This window comes from Megascapheus bottae, chromosome 3, assembly GCF_031878675.1.
Source record: "Megascapheus bottae isolate mThoBot1 chromosome 3, mThoBot2.hap1, whole genome shotgun sequence".
NCBI lineage: Eukaryota > Metazoa > Chordata > Mammalia > Rodentia > Geomyidae > Megascapheus > Megascapheus bottae.
The window spans coordinates 80,003,881-80,021,917 of record NC_143511.1 but is presented as its reverse complement, the minus strand read 5'-3'; the positions used below and the strand labels follow the sequence as shown (position 1 = coordinate 80,021,917).

Here is an 18,037-nt window from a genome sequence, read left to right as displayed (position 1 = left end):
AGCTAGGACTACAGGCCTGAGCCACTGGTGCCAGGCTTTTAGTGCAACTTTTAAGTTTAAGTTGATCTTGAATGTTTCTCCAGCCTAGCAGGATATGAAGAGATTTCACTGACCTCTCTTATTGTTGAGGAAATGAAGGTTTACAGTGACTAAGTAACTCACTCTTGGGCACCCAGCGATTACCTTGCGGTTGGGGTGTGTATGCATTTCGGACTGGCTCTGAGTTTTGTGTTCTTTCCAGTCAGCACCCCTCCTTCGGGTTAGACAATGGTTAATGGAAAGATGGCACCAAGGCTGAAAGAGATTAGTTGAAAGGAAGACATATTAACTTGGGAAGCTGGGCATTGGAACATATGCATTTGTAGTATAAACCTTATTTGTTTGAAATAAATGCACTTTCTGTCCTGTGGTTTCTGTTTACTTTGCAGTTTGTTTTATAGATACTATTTTTTTTCTAATTTTATTTCAGGCATTACTAAGGATCTGAACTCGAGCTTGCTGGAGTAGTATTCTATTCTTTTTTTTTTTTTTTGCCAGTCCTGGGCTTGAACTCAGGGTCTGAGCCCTGTCCTTGGACTCTCTCAAGGCTAGAGCTCTACCACTTGAGTCTCAGCACCACTTCCAGCTTTTTTCTATGCTTGTGGTACCGAGAAATCGAACCCGGGTCTTCATGCATGCTAGGCAAGCACTCTACCACGAGGCCAAACTCCTGGCCCCTATTCTTTTGGTTTTTATATAAAGTCTTATACTTTAGCCTTGGATCTTAATCCTCCTATCTCTGCCTCCCCAGGAGCTGGGATTATAGATGTGAGCCACCATGCAGACTCTTCTGATTTTTAAAATATAATCTAGATACACTAAAATCCACAGCTCCTAAGTACTTGGCTCAAGGAGATCTGACAATTCATTATACCAGTGTAACTATCATAAAAAAAAATGAGACAATGTTTGCATCAGCCTAAAAGGTTTTATTTCAAATTAGTTCTCCTTCGATCCTGCCAGGTAATGAATGTCTGATTTTATCACCAACTGATTCGTTTTCCCTGTTGTTGAACTTCATGTACATGAAATTCTACCATATGTATTCTTTCACGTGTAGCTTATTTCACTCAATGAAATTATTATTGTTATTTTGAGTGGTGGTTTGAGTCAAGTCTCATTCTTTAAACCAGATCATTCTTTTTTTTTCATATATTTTTATTGTAATTAATAGAAGGATTACATTATATTCGCCAGATAGAAGGTGCATTACTTCACATACATTGATACCCTTTCTCATGTCTTGATCCCCATTTCCCTCCCCACCATAGGCCAGGTCATTCTTGAACTTGCCTCAGCCTCTGAATACTGGGATTACAGAACCAGATGCTTAGAGATTTATCTGTATTGTGTGTGCGTATGGATTGCTTCTTGTTATTGTTGAGTTGCATTCCATTGCATGCTTATCTCTTCTGTTAATAAACATTTTGATTATTACCAGTTCAAGGCTATTATGTGAACAGTCTTGTTGTTCTTCTGACCATTTGCTTGGAGTCAGGTGTGAAATTTCTGAGTCATTCAGTGGATACCACCATGTAGGCCTAGAGCAGTGTACGAGAATTATGATTGGTCCATACTCTGGACAAGACCTGACGTCGATTGTCTTTTTAATTTTAGTGATTTGACCTTCTGTGTTTAAATGATTTTCTTTCGGTTTATGGGGAAGACAACACGAACAGGGGCAGGCTATGAAATAAGATGGCAGGGATGCAGACACAGGCCGGCCATGACTTAGGAGGGAGAAGGAACCAAGTGGTAGTTACCTTTGGACTTTAATGCTTGGAAGTTCCATTGGGGATTAGATTACTGAAATGCCCTGAGAGCAGTCTTGGTAGAGAGGAGGATAAGCATGCCAGCTTGCTGATGGGTGAGGAGGGAGGCAGTGAGTATAGCTGGCTTTTAAGAAGTTGACTTAAGGGGCCGGGAGTTTGGCCTAGTGGTTAAAGTGCTTGCCTAGCATGCATGAAGACCTGGGTTCGATTCCTCGGTACCACATACATAGAAAAAAGCCCGAAGTGGTGCTGAGGCTCAAGTGGTAGAGCTCTAGCCTTGAGAAAGTCCAAGGACAGTGCTCAGGCCCTGAGCTCAAGCCCAGGACTGGCAAAAAAAAAAAAAAAAAAAGAAGTTGACTTAAACTCAGGTTATGTTTGTAATTCTAGCTATGCAGAGGCTGGGAATCAGAAGATTGTGGTTTGAAGCTAGCCCAGGCAAGAAAGTTTGAGAGACTCCGGTCAACCACCCAAAACTCAGAAGTGAAGCTATGGCTTAAGTGGTAGAGCTCTACGCTTAAGCAAAACAAAACAAAATAAACAAACAAAACACCCCTCAGAGACAGCACCCAGGCCTTGACTCCAAGCCCCAGGGCTGGCACCATATAAAAAAGAAAAGAAAAAATGGGTAACTCATGCTTATATAATCTTATCTACTCAGGAGGTTGATACCTGAGGACTGAGTTTAGATGCCAGTTCAAGGACTCTAAAGAGATGGATGGGATATGAGATTGAATATGAGTGAATGAAGATGAAAAGACTCATTAGTGAAACTGTTCTCTGCTGCTTGTCCACTGCTGTCAAATCCTTATCACGGCATGTGTGGGTCTTCATAGTCTATGCTTCTCATCTGATGAATGCAGTTTCAGTTAGGGTTTGCTGTAGTCTTGCTGCATAGCATAAAAATGTCCATGTGCGGCTTTTAAGCTATGTGTGTATTGTTCACATAATATATTCCCTACAAAGCTGATATCATATGACTCATGGTTTTTTGGCTCTGCCCTAGGTGAAGCCAGGCAGAAGTTTTGCTCTAAGTGTTTTCTCATTCTAAGATGCAGGTTAAGGGCTGTGTTTCTCTCTGGTGTGTGTGTGTGAATCTCACATATATAGATATGTATATGTATATATCAGCATATATATAGATCTATATGCTGATTACAGTGTGAAAGCTAGAACACAAAGTGATGCCATGATGTCTTTAAAATCTTTCACTATGTAGTGGCATATTGTCACTTTTATCCACTTTTCATCGTCACTATCAGTCAGTCATATGACCAAGTGCAAAGTCAACTAAGAAAAGATACCTACTTTGCTTATTTGCAGGAAATGAATACTTGGAAACAAAAATCCAATTAACTGGATATGTTTGTTAGTTAAGTAGTCCTTTCTTATCTGTGGAAGACACCTATGAGACTCCCAGGGGATTACTGAAATCTCAGATTTTAGTTTATTTGGTCTTGGTTGCTACTGTTACTCATTGACTAAGGGCAGGTAGCATATACAGTGGGGAAACAGTAGACAGAGGGATGGTTGAGGTCCTAGGCTTGGATAAAGTGGTATGATGTAAGAGCTTATCACACTATCTGGAGTAGTACCCAATCAAAAATTTATGACGTGGACATTTCCATTCAATATTTTCAAACTACAGATGATTTTGGGGTAACTGAAAGTTCAAAAGGCAAAACCACAGATAAGGAAACACTACTGTGACCCCATGAGAAATGTCTCTACCTTAATCTCACAGCCTACTCTCTGGGATAATTGTTCAAACATAAAACCATTCTTTTCAGGTGTCTATATCTTTACAAATATGTCCTCTAAGAGTCATGGCCTATTCTCCCTTTGCCCTCCCTCCCCACCCTGTGTGTCAAGTTAGATTTCCATTACTGCAACAAAAATACCTGAGGTGGGACCGGGAGTTTGGCCTAATGGTAGAGTGCTTGCCTCACATGCACAAAGACCTGGGTTCAATTCCTCGGTACCACATACATAGAAAAAAAAGCCAGAAGTGGTGCAGCTCAAGTGGTAGTGCTCGGGTCCTGAGCTCAAGCCCAGGACTGACAACAAACAAACAAACAAACAAACACACAAAAAATACCTGAGGTAATCAGCTAAAGAAAAGGAGAAAGATTTATTTTTAGAGGTGTCATTCCATGGCTAGTTGATTGTCTCTCTTGATTTGGGGCCATGGCAGGGGTATGTGGTAGAGCCGAGCTGCTCACCTCATGGTGCTAAGAATTAAAGAGAAACCCAGTCTCTTAGTCCTAGATCCTAATATCCCTTTTCAGGCCCTGACCCCAATGACCTAACTTCCTCCCGCTTGGCCATACCTCTGAAAGGTTCCATCATTTCCCAACAGCATCAGGGGTTCAAGACGAAGTTCATAACATAGGGGCTTTTGAGGGACACATCTAAACTGCAGCATTCTCTCCACAAATCTCAAGTCTATGGCCTAGTATAATCACTCCTATATCTCCACCAAATCTCAGCCTCCCCCTTCCTCCATGCTGCTGGTTCAGGGACACCCTTTTCCAGGGGATCCCAGCTACTACCTTTCCCTGGCCTTATCATTTCCAGTAGATTCTGCCAGCGCATCTGAAGTTGGTTGGTGTTTTGATCTTTTTTTTTTTTTTTGCCAGTCCTGGGCTTGAGCTCAGGGTCTGAGCACTGTCCTTAGACTTTATTTTTGCTCAAGGCTAGCACTCTACCACTTGAGCCTCAGCACCACTTCTGGCTTTTTCTCTCTGTATGTGGTACTGCGGAATCGAACCTAGGTCTTCATGCATGCTAGGCAAGCATTCTACCACTAGGCCAAACTCCCAGCCCTGTTTTGATCTTTTTAAGGCTCCCCACCACCCTCAGGTTTCAGCCTGTGTCCAGGTACCCTGAAATTTCCCCTTGCCCTTCTCATCTTGCACCCTCACAACTTCTTCTTCGGCTTTAGGGACTTGTGGCTTCTGGAACTCTTTGTGCCATGCTGCTTCTTCTGCTTGGGACACTCAGATCTCCCTGCAGACTCCTAGTGATCCTTCAAGGCCCAGTTTATGGGTCACCTTCTCAGTGAAGGCAGTCTCCTCATCTTGTACCTCATGAGTTATCCATTGCCTCCCTTGCCACCAGCATGATAAGCCTCTTGTAGGTCACAGCCCAGCTACATTTCTGCCACATTTATCTTCCTTTGTTGGCTGCTAGATTCAGAGGATAACTGTTCATGTGATCACAGAGCTCTTCAGCTGACATACTCTGCTGGCCACTTTGGCCTCAGAGGGCCATTGACTGAGTCCTTGATGACTGTCAGACCTAAGGCAGGCACCTTACTGCTCTGCCTGAGCCCCAGGTTGGCTGCTGGGAGTAAGGCTTTTGCTCCTGTGAAAGAAGTTGGTTGGGGTCATTTGGAAAGTCCAGGGTAATATGATTTCACCCATGGATTATAGGCAAAGTGATCACTAACTGTCAACTCAGAATTATATCTAAAAAGAGGAAGTAAAAATAGATTTTTTTTTTTTCGGTTTTCAGGCAAAAGCTGTTCTCAAATCATTGTGGACTCCACAAAGCTCTGTGACATACAGAACAGATGGGCTGGGGAGTTTCCTAGACCTGTGTTCCAGAGACCTTTATGCTATCTTTTATTGCCAAATACAAATTTATAGAAGCAAGGAGGCAGGGATGGGAACCCAGTGTGTTGTGCTTGTGTTTCAGTGCCCTGGGGAATTGCCATGTAAGCCAGGGACTTGGGTGGCAGGCTTGCATTTCTCGTGGTTCTTTCCAAAGCCAAGTGTGGTTGGAAGATAAGAATGGCAGGAAAAAGCATAGTAAAACCTTGGAGCAAAACATTTGGAGCAAAACCTAGCTGAGAGAGAGAGAGAGACAGAGAGACAGAGACAGAGACATGGAGACAGAGGCAGAGACAGAGACATGGAGACAGAGACAAAGACATGGAGACAGAGAGACAGAGACAGAGACAGAGTGCAAAGCCAAAGGATAGAAGGAAGAAAAGACTTCCTAGAAATGTGGTTAAGAGACCTGGACATCGAGAAGGGCCGCTGGGAGGAGTGTTGACTATGAGCTAACAGAAAGACCCTGGGGAAAGCAGACTAATACAGAACTGTTCGACCTAGAATTCTCTACATTAGTTGGCAGTTGGAGAAGTAAGATCAGGTACTTACCTCACGCCAGCCTCAAAAGCCCCATGAAATCTGTAGAATACAAATTACTTCCCTCTTTTACATATGGAGAAATTGAGGCTGAGTGCTGAGAGAGCAGGAGTGAGGTGAGAGCGCTCAGGTCACACCTGGACTCTCAGAAGGGTAGTTTAGATCTCCTTATGGCTCCGAGGAGGGGAGGTAGTCAGTGACCTTTCAGTGGGGCCATGGAGCCATGGGGCCATGGGAAATGGCTCTCATTTAATGCCACTCAGATGGAGATCACCCTGAGAGAGAGCAAAGTTGTCACTGGAAGAGGCTGGGCAGTCGGGAAGGTTGGTCTTGGGATTAGTTCTTAATGAGTTTTCATTCCATTTTGCTTTAAATGCCCTGAACTGGGGTGTCTTTCTGGGACAGTAGAAAGAGATATAGGATAGAACTGAGGTGACCAGGCAGCACCCAGTTCTAGGGCTGCCAGCTGAGGGCTGTGGGAGCCTCAATTTCCCTGTCAGTCCCAGGGCCCAGAACACAAAGGGAGTGAACCACTTAGGGTAACACCTAACAGTTCAACAGAAAGCAATGAAGAAGTCCAAACGCTCAGGAAATGATCCTCAACAAAAACAGCAGCAAGCTGTTGTTCCCGGAGGGATCTCAAATTGTCTTGTTTTGTTTTGTTTTCCTAGCTCCCTGCTGATAATTTGGGCACTAGGAGCTGAGGTTCTAGAAGATGTAAGGGCTGGAAAATTGAGCTGTGAATGAAGGTAGTCATGAACATTCATGAAGCTATTCCCAAATGTCCTCATCCATCAGTGGAGAATCTCTTAAGTGTTGGGCTCCACACCTAGACACGAATGAGACAGATACAGCACCTGCCTCGGTGGGGGGAATCTAGCTTGGGAGACAGTAGGTAAATGACTAATCCTTGGTGAGAATCACCAAAAAGTTGGGAGGTTGGTGTGTATACTGGGCCTGCTACTGCCTGGGGTGGAGGCAGGGAAGGCTGCCCTGAAGTCTTGACCTTTACACTGAGGACAAAGAAAGAACACTCCCAGGCCGAGAAAGAAGTCATGAGAACCACCTACCCACTGTGGCTGCACGGCACAGAGGAACACAAAGGAGGAAACAAACTTGGGGGCAAAGGGCAGCCCACAAAGGGGTGATGCTGAGTGGGCCATGTGGACGGAGCAGCTACTTGCCTTCCTCTCGCCTCCAGGAGACCACAGGTCCTCCAGTAGTTGGGCCAGCTGCCACCAGGATGAACTTGCCTGAGGGAAAAGCCAAGCTACTTCCAAAATCAGGGGCTGAGTTCCTTTGGAGGGGCCCTGGCTGTTACGCCAAGGCAGGAAATAGGGTCTGGCTCGGTGGCTTATAGTACAAATCTATTTTTGATCCTCTTGCCTCTGCTTTCGCAGAGCTGGGATTACAGGGATACGCCACCATGTGCTGATGAGAATTAATATTTCTAAGGGGCCACTGAATGGAATGTTTAAGAATCTTGTCCGTGGCCGGTTGGCAATCTGCTATGGAGGTGCTCTGTATCTACGTGGTGAATACATGACTGTGCAGCTGGGGAGATGGTGCATCAGTTAAAGATTGTGGTTGCAAGCAACTGAGGGAGACTCTAGCTCCCAGGGGCAGAAAGGCATGCCTTCTGAGGATTTTTGATGGTTGCTCACAGTGTCTCTGGGAAGGCTGGAAAAGCCAGCCATCCAGAACCAGTGTAAGCTAAGCAAAACACTGCGACAGTCTTGCGCAGGAGCTGATTCTGTTACTTTGCTACCACAGGCTGCTGTGAATAACCAATGACCAGCATCTGCCTTTCCACAGCTTCCTTTGCTGCGGATCTGCTAAGTGGCCAGTGTTTCGGTCTTTCTCGGTATTCCAGGTGTACATGAGTGAACAGGAGAGCACTTGTCGTGTTTTGTTCTGGTGGTGGATGGAGACTTCAGGACACCAACTGGGCAGCCACCAAGTCCATAAATGTCACCTGACACGAGGACCTAATAGAGCTGTTGAGTTCTGTAGATCTAAGGAGGATCACAGGGTGGCCCTGAGGGAGGGAATACGTCTGTCTACTGGCAAACTTTTAGAGGTAAGCCTGGCCTGGAGAAAGTCACTAAACCACTTGGCCTTAGCATGTTCCTGTAGACTTAGAGGTGACTGTCAAGTGCTTGGCATTTGGTGCTGGCAGGTGGTGATTGCTGCCACTGTTACTGCGAGTGGATTAGTTATGTTATCTCTCCCCAGTTATGCCCTCAAAAGAAGGAAACCCAAGATCTGATAACCTATATATGCTTGTATGCAAAGAGATTCTCTGCAAGGCTCCCTTTCATTTTTTTCTTTTTTTACTTCCCCAGATACTTCAAAATAGGATTTAACTTGCCAAAAATAAACAAATACTCAAGGGAGTCCTCATCTTTGATACATTCTATTGAAGAGAACCCTTCCTTGGCAGACAGACAGACAGATCTACTTAGGCATTCTGGGTTTGCACTCCCAGGGGTAGAAACTGAATCACAGAGGAGGAAAAGGCTACAACCACAAGACTGCCCCATCCCCCAGGAGTGTTTGGCCATTTCCCTCCTCTCCTGTTCCTTTGTGCTAACAGAGGTTTTGGTGGCTAGCTCTTCATCCAAAGCCTTGGTGTGTGGCATTAGCTAATGTCCAAAGCATAAGTATCTAACACCAGTCCAACCTTTTCGGCCCCTATGCTGGGACACTTCCAATTGTATTGGGAATACTTTAGGTTGCCATCCCCTATGCCAAACTTGAGCTTCAGTACTCTACACAATCAGTGGAGTCTCTCTAGTAACATACTGTCGAAATGATCCCTGAAAGTATAGTCTTCGAAATCCAACTATTTTAAGTGGAGAGTCAATAGCTTTGCAGGTGAGAACACAGAACCCAGCAAGGTTCATGGCAATATCTGTGCACTGTCCATTTTTCTGAGAATGAGTCCAGCTTCCTTTTTTCCCCATGAAGCTCAGAGTAGAGGTAGCACCAGAAATGAAGAAGAGCTATCGCCTTCTACAGCCTCTTTTTGCTCAACTCTCTTAAGCCCACACACAACATGGGCCAGGCACACCTCCATTGCTGAATTGGGGAGCAGCTGGTGGCTTTCTCTGGTGCCCAGAAATGGGGGCAGCAGCCAATCCCCTAATCCATGTGATTTGGGTAGCATCAGGGGATTTCCTGCCTTTCTTCCTCCAGTTTCCTTTTCCTGCTCTGCTTGGCTCAGCCTGGTATCAGATTTGGTTTCCCAGAGTGCTGGGGTTGAGATCTACTCTGCTAGGCCAACAGGGCCGTGTAGGTTCTGTTCTCCCCCCTCACAGATGGGTAAACTGGGAAAGGCAAGTATTTGAAGACCAGATGAAGCCAATCACAAAACAATAATATCTCATGCTTACTAGACACTCACTTTAAGATACTCTGCTGGGCTGCGTTGCTGTGGCTCTCACTTGTAAACTTAGCCAGTCAGGATGTTAAGAAATCTGAAGCTAAAGGGGTAGCAATGGTTGTTAAGAAATGTACCTTCTATCTGGCGAATATAATGTAACCCTTCTATTAATTACAATAAAAAAAAAAGAAATTTGAAGCTAGCTTAGGAAGAAAAGTCCTCGGGACTGTAAGTCCACTGAACTAGCAAAAAGGGTAGAGCCACAGCTGTCTCAGTGGAAAAAGCTGAGCAAGAGTGTGAGTCCTCAAGTTCAAGTCCTGGCATGCATATGCGCTCGCTCGCGCACGCACACACACACACACACACACACACACACACACACATACACACGAGGTGGGGGGAGATAAGAAAGTTACTCTGCTGGGCACTTTTGATGGTGGTGGTGATCGTGGGGCTTGAACTCATTGCCTAGGTGCTGTCCCTGAGCTCTTTTGCTCAAGGCTAGTGCTCTACCACTTTGAGCCATAGCTCCAATAGCTAAATTGGAGATAAGGGAGTTTTACCGGAGCTGGGCACTGTGGCTCACGCCTGTAATCCTAGCTACTCAGGAGGCTGAGATCTGAGAATCAAGGTTCAAAGCCAGCCCAGGCATACAAAGTTGAGAGATTCTTATCTCCAATTAATCAATAGAAAACAGGAAGTGGGGCTGTGGCTCTAGGGTAGGGCCGTAGCCTTGAGCTGTCCTTGAGCTCAGGGACAGAGCCCAGGCCAGAGTTCAAGCCCCATGACAAAAAAAAGAAAAAAAAAAGTCTTACGAGGAATTTTTTTTGCCTGGGCTGGCTTTGAACTGTGATCCTCAGGTCTTAGCCTCCTGAAGAGATCTGATCCCCACTCCCTTTGCCTCAGGATCTTCCTGTAACCCGACACCAGCATGGACTACATTTGGGCAATCTCCCCTCTCCTTCATCACCTCATGCAGGCATATAGTTCAAAAGAATATAGCGCTTTATTTTTGCGACCACATGTACCCCTCTTCCAGCAACCCTACAAACTGGCCTTGCTCCCATTGGTTAGATAGGGACATCACAGTCCCGAAGGACAGAGCCTGAGGACACTGTGACAGGGTGGATTTGGAGACTTCTGGGGGGTTTGTTTCAATTCCTGCAAGCCTTTCTGGGGGCAAATTCTGCTGTCTCTCCTTGAGCTAGACCAGAGCAGAGCAGGCAGCCCAGGAGCCAGGCAAGGTGGACCCCTGTGTCTGGGGACCGAGGGCACCCTGGAAGACAGATCTGCTGGCTGTCCTTCAAGTTAATGTTCTTTAAATGTTTACCTTGAGTGGAAGGTGTTGGAGGAAACTTTGCAATGAATACAAATGCTGAGACTTCTGGCTTCTGAATTCCTTCCATGCCAAAGCACAAGGGACAGAAATTCACTGAAAAGGCACTTTTTGAGATGCAGTGAGTTAATGTCCAAGAAAGAAAGAAAGGAAGAAAGAAAGAAAGAAAGAAAGAAAGAAAGAAAGAAAGAAAGAAAATAAACATCATACTGGCCATTGCCCACTTATCTTTAACTTCACTTTTTTCTCTTTGGTTTGTGGTTGAACTTTTCCAGGCCAGACACCTTCTGGGATGGCTCATGAGATTTCTTGGGTCCTGTTTTTATTCAAAATTTATTTAAATATAGATGAGAATGACAAGTCTTTCGAAAAGAAAGATCACTCTTCCTGTCACCTGTTTTGTCTTGAGCAGCTTGGAAGATTCTTTAGCCTCCTTGAACTTGGCACACTCTCTTTCTCCTTCTGGGCCTGGCTTTCCCTTTCTCCTTGTTGGCTTGGAGATTTTCTTCAGGGTAACTGTGATGAAAGAGTAGCACTGTACTGCCTGTATCTCAGCCCCCAAATTTCTCCCTATATAGCCCCTGGCACATTTCTTAATCTCCTGGGAATTCCATTTCCCCATTTGTAAAATGAGCAGTAATAACCCCTATTTCTGGTTAGTGAGGCAGGACCCCACCAGCCTAAGCCTGGTGGCTCATGCCTGTAATCCTAGTCTATGAGACTTCACATTCAATTAGCTAGCAAAATACCAGACTGAAGGTATGGCCTGGGTAGTAGAGCACTGGCCATAAGCAAGAAAACTAAGAATGTGAGGCCCTGAGTTTAAGCCCACACACACACACACACACACACACACACACAATTGTGTCTTAAAAATGACACAAAATTCTACTATATTGCTAAACTGTATTTTTAATCTGTGTGTTGATTTGGCGGTTACAGCAAAATATATTAACGTATGGCAATACCACAAGCAAGTAGCTTCTGGTATTCACCTCATACTCTGTACATATTTGTTCAAGAAAATCTAACAAATTAAAGTCATTGACTTGAAGGAGTTTTTTCAATTTCTCCTTGAGGATTCTTGGAGATCATCCAATTTGGTGTTTTAAAACTGTTTTTTGTTTTTTTTTTTTCTTTAAGCCGAGAAACCCATACTGCCAACAAAACAGCACAAGGAAACATGATGTATGATAGCAGACAAGATAAACAGTGAAGGGTGGATGGTATTAGAGTCCTGGTCCCTGGGCCTCCTACTTCCTCTCTCCAAGGTCTCCAACCGAGGAAGATTTGAGGGAGTCTTGGAAAGTTTTTTTTTTTTTTTAATTAGACTTTCATTTTTAAAGGTAGGGTGCATAACTTCAGGGAGACTTACCCGAGGTAGAATTCATTCATTATTTTGAACACATGGCCCCCAGTCCCTGCACATCAGAATCACTTAGTTTGTTAAATGCAGCACCTCTGGATGGAGTGGAGCATACAGTGATGTGATCCTAGCACTTGGGATGCTGGGTCAGGGTGATTAGGAGTTTGAGGTTACTATTGACATACTCCTGGGTAAAGAGCCCTAAGAGCTGCTCTGGTCTTGGCCTTGGGAGCTGGAGGCCAGGCATGACAGGTGGCCCCAGTCAATACAATTATGGACCCTGTTTATGTAGAATCCCATGGCATGCTGTGTACCCTCAGGTGCAAGTTGTATGTGCTGAAGTTGTTACTAGTACAATGATCGCTACTATTATTGTGATGATCATTTAAGATTCAGATCCTTGCTAGGAGGAGTTACAATCCATTGATTTTCCTTTTGGTGGTACCAGGGTTTGAACCCAAGACCTCATGCTTGCTAAGCAGGTGCTCTACTGATGAGCCATATCTCCAGCCCACAATCTGGAAAGGGAGACAAGTAAAAATGATAGTAATTAATGGAAGATGTAAAAAAAAGAATTCAGAAGCAAGTTCCTTGGAGGAGGTCTAGCAGAAGCTCAGGAAGAGTGGAGCATCTGGTTGGAAGAGAACATGTGAGAATTAAGCTTTTTTTTTTCTTTTTTTTTTCTTTTTTGTGCCAGTCCTGGGCTTGAGCTCAGGGCCTGAGCACTGTCCTTGGACTTTCTCAAGGCTAGAACTCTACCACTTGAGCCTCGGCACCACTCCCAGCTTTTTCTATGTATGTGGTACCAAGGAATCGAACCCGGGTCTTCGTGCATGCTGGGCAAGCACTTTAACCACTAGGCCAAGTTCCTGGCCCGAGAATTAAGCTTTTGTGCTAGCCAGACTTTATGGCTTTGACCCTTAGCCATGTAAGCATGGGCAAAGGACCTCTCTCTCTCCCTCCCCCCTCCCCCTCCGTCCTCTAGGGCCTCTAGGGAAGTCTGGGCAACACAAAGAAACCTGTATTAAAATCCAAAATCTTTGAGTTGTCAGAAGGATCACCAATGACATCTGTGAAGTTCCTTGGACAGGATAATGGAATCTACTTTGTAGGAATGGTGTGGGCTCCAACCTTAGTCTTAGGACTTGAACTCAGGGTCTGGGTGTTGTCCCTGAATATTTTTGTATTTTTGCTCAAGGCTAGCTAGCATTCTACTACTTGAGCCACAGCTCCACTTCCAGCTTTTTGGTGGTTAAATGGGGATAATTTTCTCGTGCCCAGGCTGGCTTTGAGATCCTTACATCTCAGCCTGTTCAGTAGCTGGGATTACAGGAATGCGCCACCAGTACACAGCGTCTCTTTTCTTCCTTTCAAGTTATTTATCTTGGGTATTTTGCAACAGTGACACAAAAATAACATGCCCACCTGTGTGGCCAAATGACTAATCTTCCTATTTTCTAGGGAAGGGAGGCCAGAGGAAACAAATTGAACTGTTACAACTCCTTTCCAACCTAGTGTTCTTTTCCCTAGTGTACTTTACATTAGAAAAATGCCCTTACCTCTACTTTTGGAGGGTTCTCACTAAATAGGAAGGGAAAAGTTTCACTCTCCTGTTCTCTGAGGTGGGCAGTGTAGCAGTCAGGATGAGTCATGTTAGGTTTCAGTAACAAACAACCCTGAGATCTGTGAGCCCAAGATAAAGGATTAATTTATTCTTCCAGTTAATCCCAGCATGTTGGGTCATCTGGGCGCTGTGCTCCTTGCATAAGAAGCCCGGATGATGGAGCAAGTCAGTCACCCTTTGCAATATGCTCCATGGTACAAAGATTGAGAGTTGTAGGCAGTTTTGCAGAGGCAACTTAGGGCTTAGGCCCACACCCATCCTCTCAGTCAGACTGGAGCAAGCCTCAGTCAGCCTTCCCCAAGCAATCACAAGGAACCAGGAAGTGGAATCCCACCATGAGCTGGAACTATCTGGTTGAACAATACTAAAAATTACCGCTTGTGTTTCCTTTCATGACTAGCCTGCTTGACGTCAACTCAGTCAGTCAAGGTACCTGCCTGGGTCCCACAGACAAAGCAGCCTGTGGGCTTTCCATTGTGTGTGCTGTGAAAACCACATCTAGAGAAGTAAAACCCCAAACCACTCCTCAGCTCTGAGCGCCAAGCACACTAACGGAAAGACACCACAATACTGTCTGCTGGCACCTCCAGAGGAACAAAAGACCAAAGCTCAGAGAGAAGGTAGGAAGGTAGAAGGCAGGGTACAGTCACTTCTCCCAGCTCAAGGCCTCTTAAAGGAGCAGAGGAATGAGATAGAGTTGGGTTTCATGTGTGGAGTGACTCTGAGATAGGCTTGCTTTGTTTCTGAGCTGTTTTTATATTCTGCCCGGGGTGATGATGTTCTTTCTGAGCACAGCCCCTCCTCCACGTGGCACTGAAGGTGATGCTTACTCTTTCCTGGTGGCTTTCTTGTGCTCTCACCAGCAAACTCCAAACCATTCTGGATTAGCAATGTGGCCAACTCTGGGCTGAGGTTGCCAGGGCTTTTGTAGGCATCACTGAGAAGGCTCAGGAAGAAGATGGCTGGTGACACCACGAGCCCCTTCCTTCCCCTCAGTGGCTTCCTGTGTTATGGGTAAGAGGCATCTTATCTAACAGAGATGTTGGAAGACTGGGTGCCAGGCCCAGCCAGCTGCGTCATTTCATTGTTGAGTTGCCTGAGTAAGTTATTTCCCTTCTGTTCTGTCTCTGGGTTTTGTTTTTTGCCTGTAAAATGTTGCAGCTGGGAAGGTGGGGAGTAGGCTGGAGGTAGAGGCTTCTAAGACTGTCTTCTCGTGGATGTTTGGATTTATTGCTTATACCTGTAATCTCAGCACTCACGAGACTGAGGTAGGAGGATCACAAGTTCCAGTCGAGTCTGGAGAAATTCCAGTTGGTCTAAACTGGAAGGATGTTTGAGGAAGATTTCATTCTCTTTAGTTGACGGAATCATTTTTACATGGAATGACCTTGTGATTTATTTATTCCCCAGACTAGTACCTTTTCAAGAAGAAAAGACAGGACTAAAATAGCATGTCAACTGACCTGAGCAGGAATAAACCAGGACTTTCCTGGGGGAAATCAGTGCAGTGGTCACCCTAATTTTTGAGGGGTTGCCCTGAGTGAGCCTCTCTTCTGCATTTGTAAGGTGAGGGAAGAAACTCTGTTCCAGGAGAGGCTGCTGAGGAGAAGAGACAAAAGGCAGAGGAGGAACAGGAAGAAAAGAAAAGACCAGAGGACAATAGGAAGCAGGGCTGGGACTTCTACCAGCCCACACCTGGGGCCCAGCTGGGATGGGGGAGTAATAGGCTGGAGCTGAGACTGGCAGGTGTGTTTGGCATCTGTGTGCATGGGTTCCTGCCACCAGACTGCACTGGAAGCAGGCAGGGAGTGGGTGCGATTCAGTCTATGGCCTGAGAAACCGTGTCTACTCCCAGGTTTGGTCCTAGTGTCAAGGAATTAAATGCACCCAGTGTCCATGGGTGGAAGTGGTGCTGGTTGGCAAGGTGCCCCCAAAGCATGGCAGGGAATGATGCTCTATCTCCAGGGAGCTGCTGTATCGACAGCACTTATGTGGATGGGTAGGTGGAGCTGTAACTCTGATGTTGTTCATGATTCTGAACCTTTGAGCCTTAGTTGCCCTCTCTGGGAAATGGGAATATGCCAACTGACTAGCAAAGGTTCAATAAGATGACAATATATAAACAAATGATTGGTTTTATTGTTATTAATAATGATCTGAGGGGTGGAGTTTCACTACACACTGCACAGATGTCATACAGTCAGAATAGTCTAGGGGTGACACATGAAATTGGATGGTGAGGTCCCCATCCCTAGAAGGCTTTCAGCAGAGGTAGGCTGTCTGTCATGCTGCTGTAAATAGGGTGATGCTCCACCCCCCCACCTTGGGAGGGAAGCTGGGCTAGTAACCCCCTCAGAAAGTGGATGGAGAGTGAGAGACATAAGCCTAGGGACTTCTTTATTCTTTTTGGAGGACCTGGATGTCTGTGCCATTGGCAGTCAGTGGAATGACTCTGGGATGACAGGGCCGAGACTGGGAAATGCTGCCCCCCGTCCCCCCCCCCCCCACGAACGCCAGCCCAGACACACTTTGGCTGAGGGAGGAAGAAGGGATTCTTTAAAGCTTGATTCTCTGCATTTCTGAGATTCTGGCAACAGCCTGAGATTCTGTTCACCTGCCACTCAAGCTGCCCTCATCACCATCCTCTCTACCCGAAAGCCCTGTTGACTTGCTTTCCTGCAGCACATTCTGCAGTGCTAGAGAATCAACTGCTCTAAAGTCTTGGGGTTCTTCCCCCAAAGCCTGGCTATACATGGGGGTGCTGTGATACAAATGTCCAGGGAGAAACACTGTAGTTTCCCCTTTAATCCCACAGAGTTGGGTGGTAGGAATAATCAGGCACAGGCAGGGTCTGTGCCTGGGGCTCGAGGCCAAGCAGGGACAGAACTGGAGTTTAGTTCCTACATACGGGCATCACAGCACAGGATTTATGCCACATCATTGGTTTCCTGGCACTCCTCAAGATCCTCAGACAGTTACCTGCATGCCACCCTGTCACTCTCATCCCCAGCTAGATAGCAGCCACCCTGCCCAGGCACATAGCTGTGGCTCTCTTCTCTCTCCCAAAGCCAGGTGGGGCCAAATGGGAGTCAGATGAGAGCACTGGGTCGAGACAGGCTGAGTCTAACTTGGACTCCATGTGGCTTACCACCCTCTAACTCATAGCCCTCCAACACCCGGCATCTTCTGGCCTTTGAGTTGCTCTGTGGGGATTCCCCACCTACTCCCTCTTCCCTCCAATCCTCCCAATTTGTTTTTTTTTAAAAAAATCACACCCGCTCAGTCTTCCCATCTCAGCTTCCCCTTTGCCTACAGACTGTAATTCTCAAATCAGGCTCTGGCTGGGCACATTCACTGCCCATTCTCCAATGAGCTCCTCAGACTCAACACATCTAGAGTAGAACACACCAACTCCCTGACCCCTGACCTTCACTCTCTTTTCTCGGTCAGTGGGCAACACCATCTGCTGCCTTCTGCAACTAGAACTCGGGACCAGCTTAAAGAGGAGCTTTGCAGACTGAGGTAGATACCCACATATTCTGGGGACCTGGTTCATATATAGGTTCTTTTTTGGGGGGGTCATGGGGCTTGAACATGGGGCCTGGGCACTGTCCCTAAGCTCTTCAGTTCAAGGCTACTGCCCTACCCTTGAGCCAAGCCCCACTTCCCATTTTCTAGTGATTAATTGGAGATAAGAATTTCGGGTCCTTTTGTGTCCAGGCTGGTTTTGAACCTTGATCCTCAGATCTCAGCCTCCTGAGTAGCTAGGATGACAGACGTGAGCCACTGTGCCCAGCCACATGTAGGTTCTTGGGCCCACGTGAGGCACTTTGGTTTGATGGTGCTAGGGTGGTGTCCAATGCTGTATGCTTCTTTCACATGCTGTTGTGTTCTCCACTTTTCAGCTCTCTCCTCAGCGTACTGCTCCCCCAGTAACATCACTGCCGCCCTTTCTAAAATAAGTTCATGTGTTTTGAATGGCCAAAAGACCAGGCCCTGAACTGGACATGCTTCTACAAATTCTTCATGAGTGTTGGATGCCTTCTTATGAGTACAATTCACGGAAGTATCTGTCCACAGAGTTTTGCCGTTGTGGTGAAGGAAGAAATGTATAAGACGCATAAACAAGCTACCAAAAATTAAAATGTAAACGTTAAATTAGTAAATGTCTCACTGAGAAGGAGACGTGCCTGCAAAAGTTTGTGAGAGAATTTATTTCAGAGTCTAAGGGTCACAGGGTGTCACTTCCTTCTTTCTCTTAAATCACTGCTGCTAGTTTATTTTCCAGCTCCTTGCAGTAGTTTCAGGAGTTTTTCATCTGGACCTCCTCCATGGAGTGATTTTTTTTTTTTCTCTGTCTCCCA

General features: G+C 45.8%; 1 protein-coding gene and 1 pseudogene across 1 annotated transcript in view; one reads left to right on the top strand and one right to left on the bottom strand.

The window, feature by feature from the left end:
* The window catches only part of Ggta1 (glycoprotein alpha-galactosyltransferase 1 (inactive)), a 53,216-nt gene that overhangs the window by 1,926 nt on the left and 33,253 nt on the right, over positions 1-18,037 (top strand). The gene's annotated exons all lie outside the window — the stretch shown is intronic.
* On the bottom strand, positions 8,717-8,797 carry LOC150065877 (small nucleolar RNA U3; annotated as a pseudogene).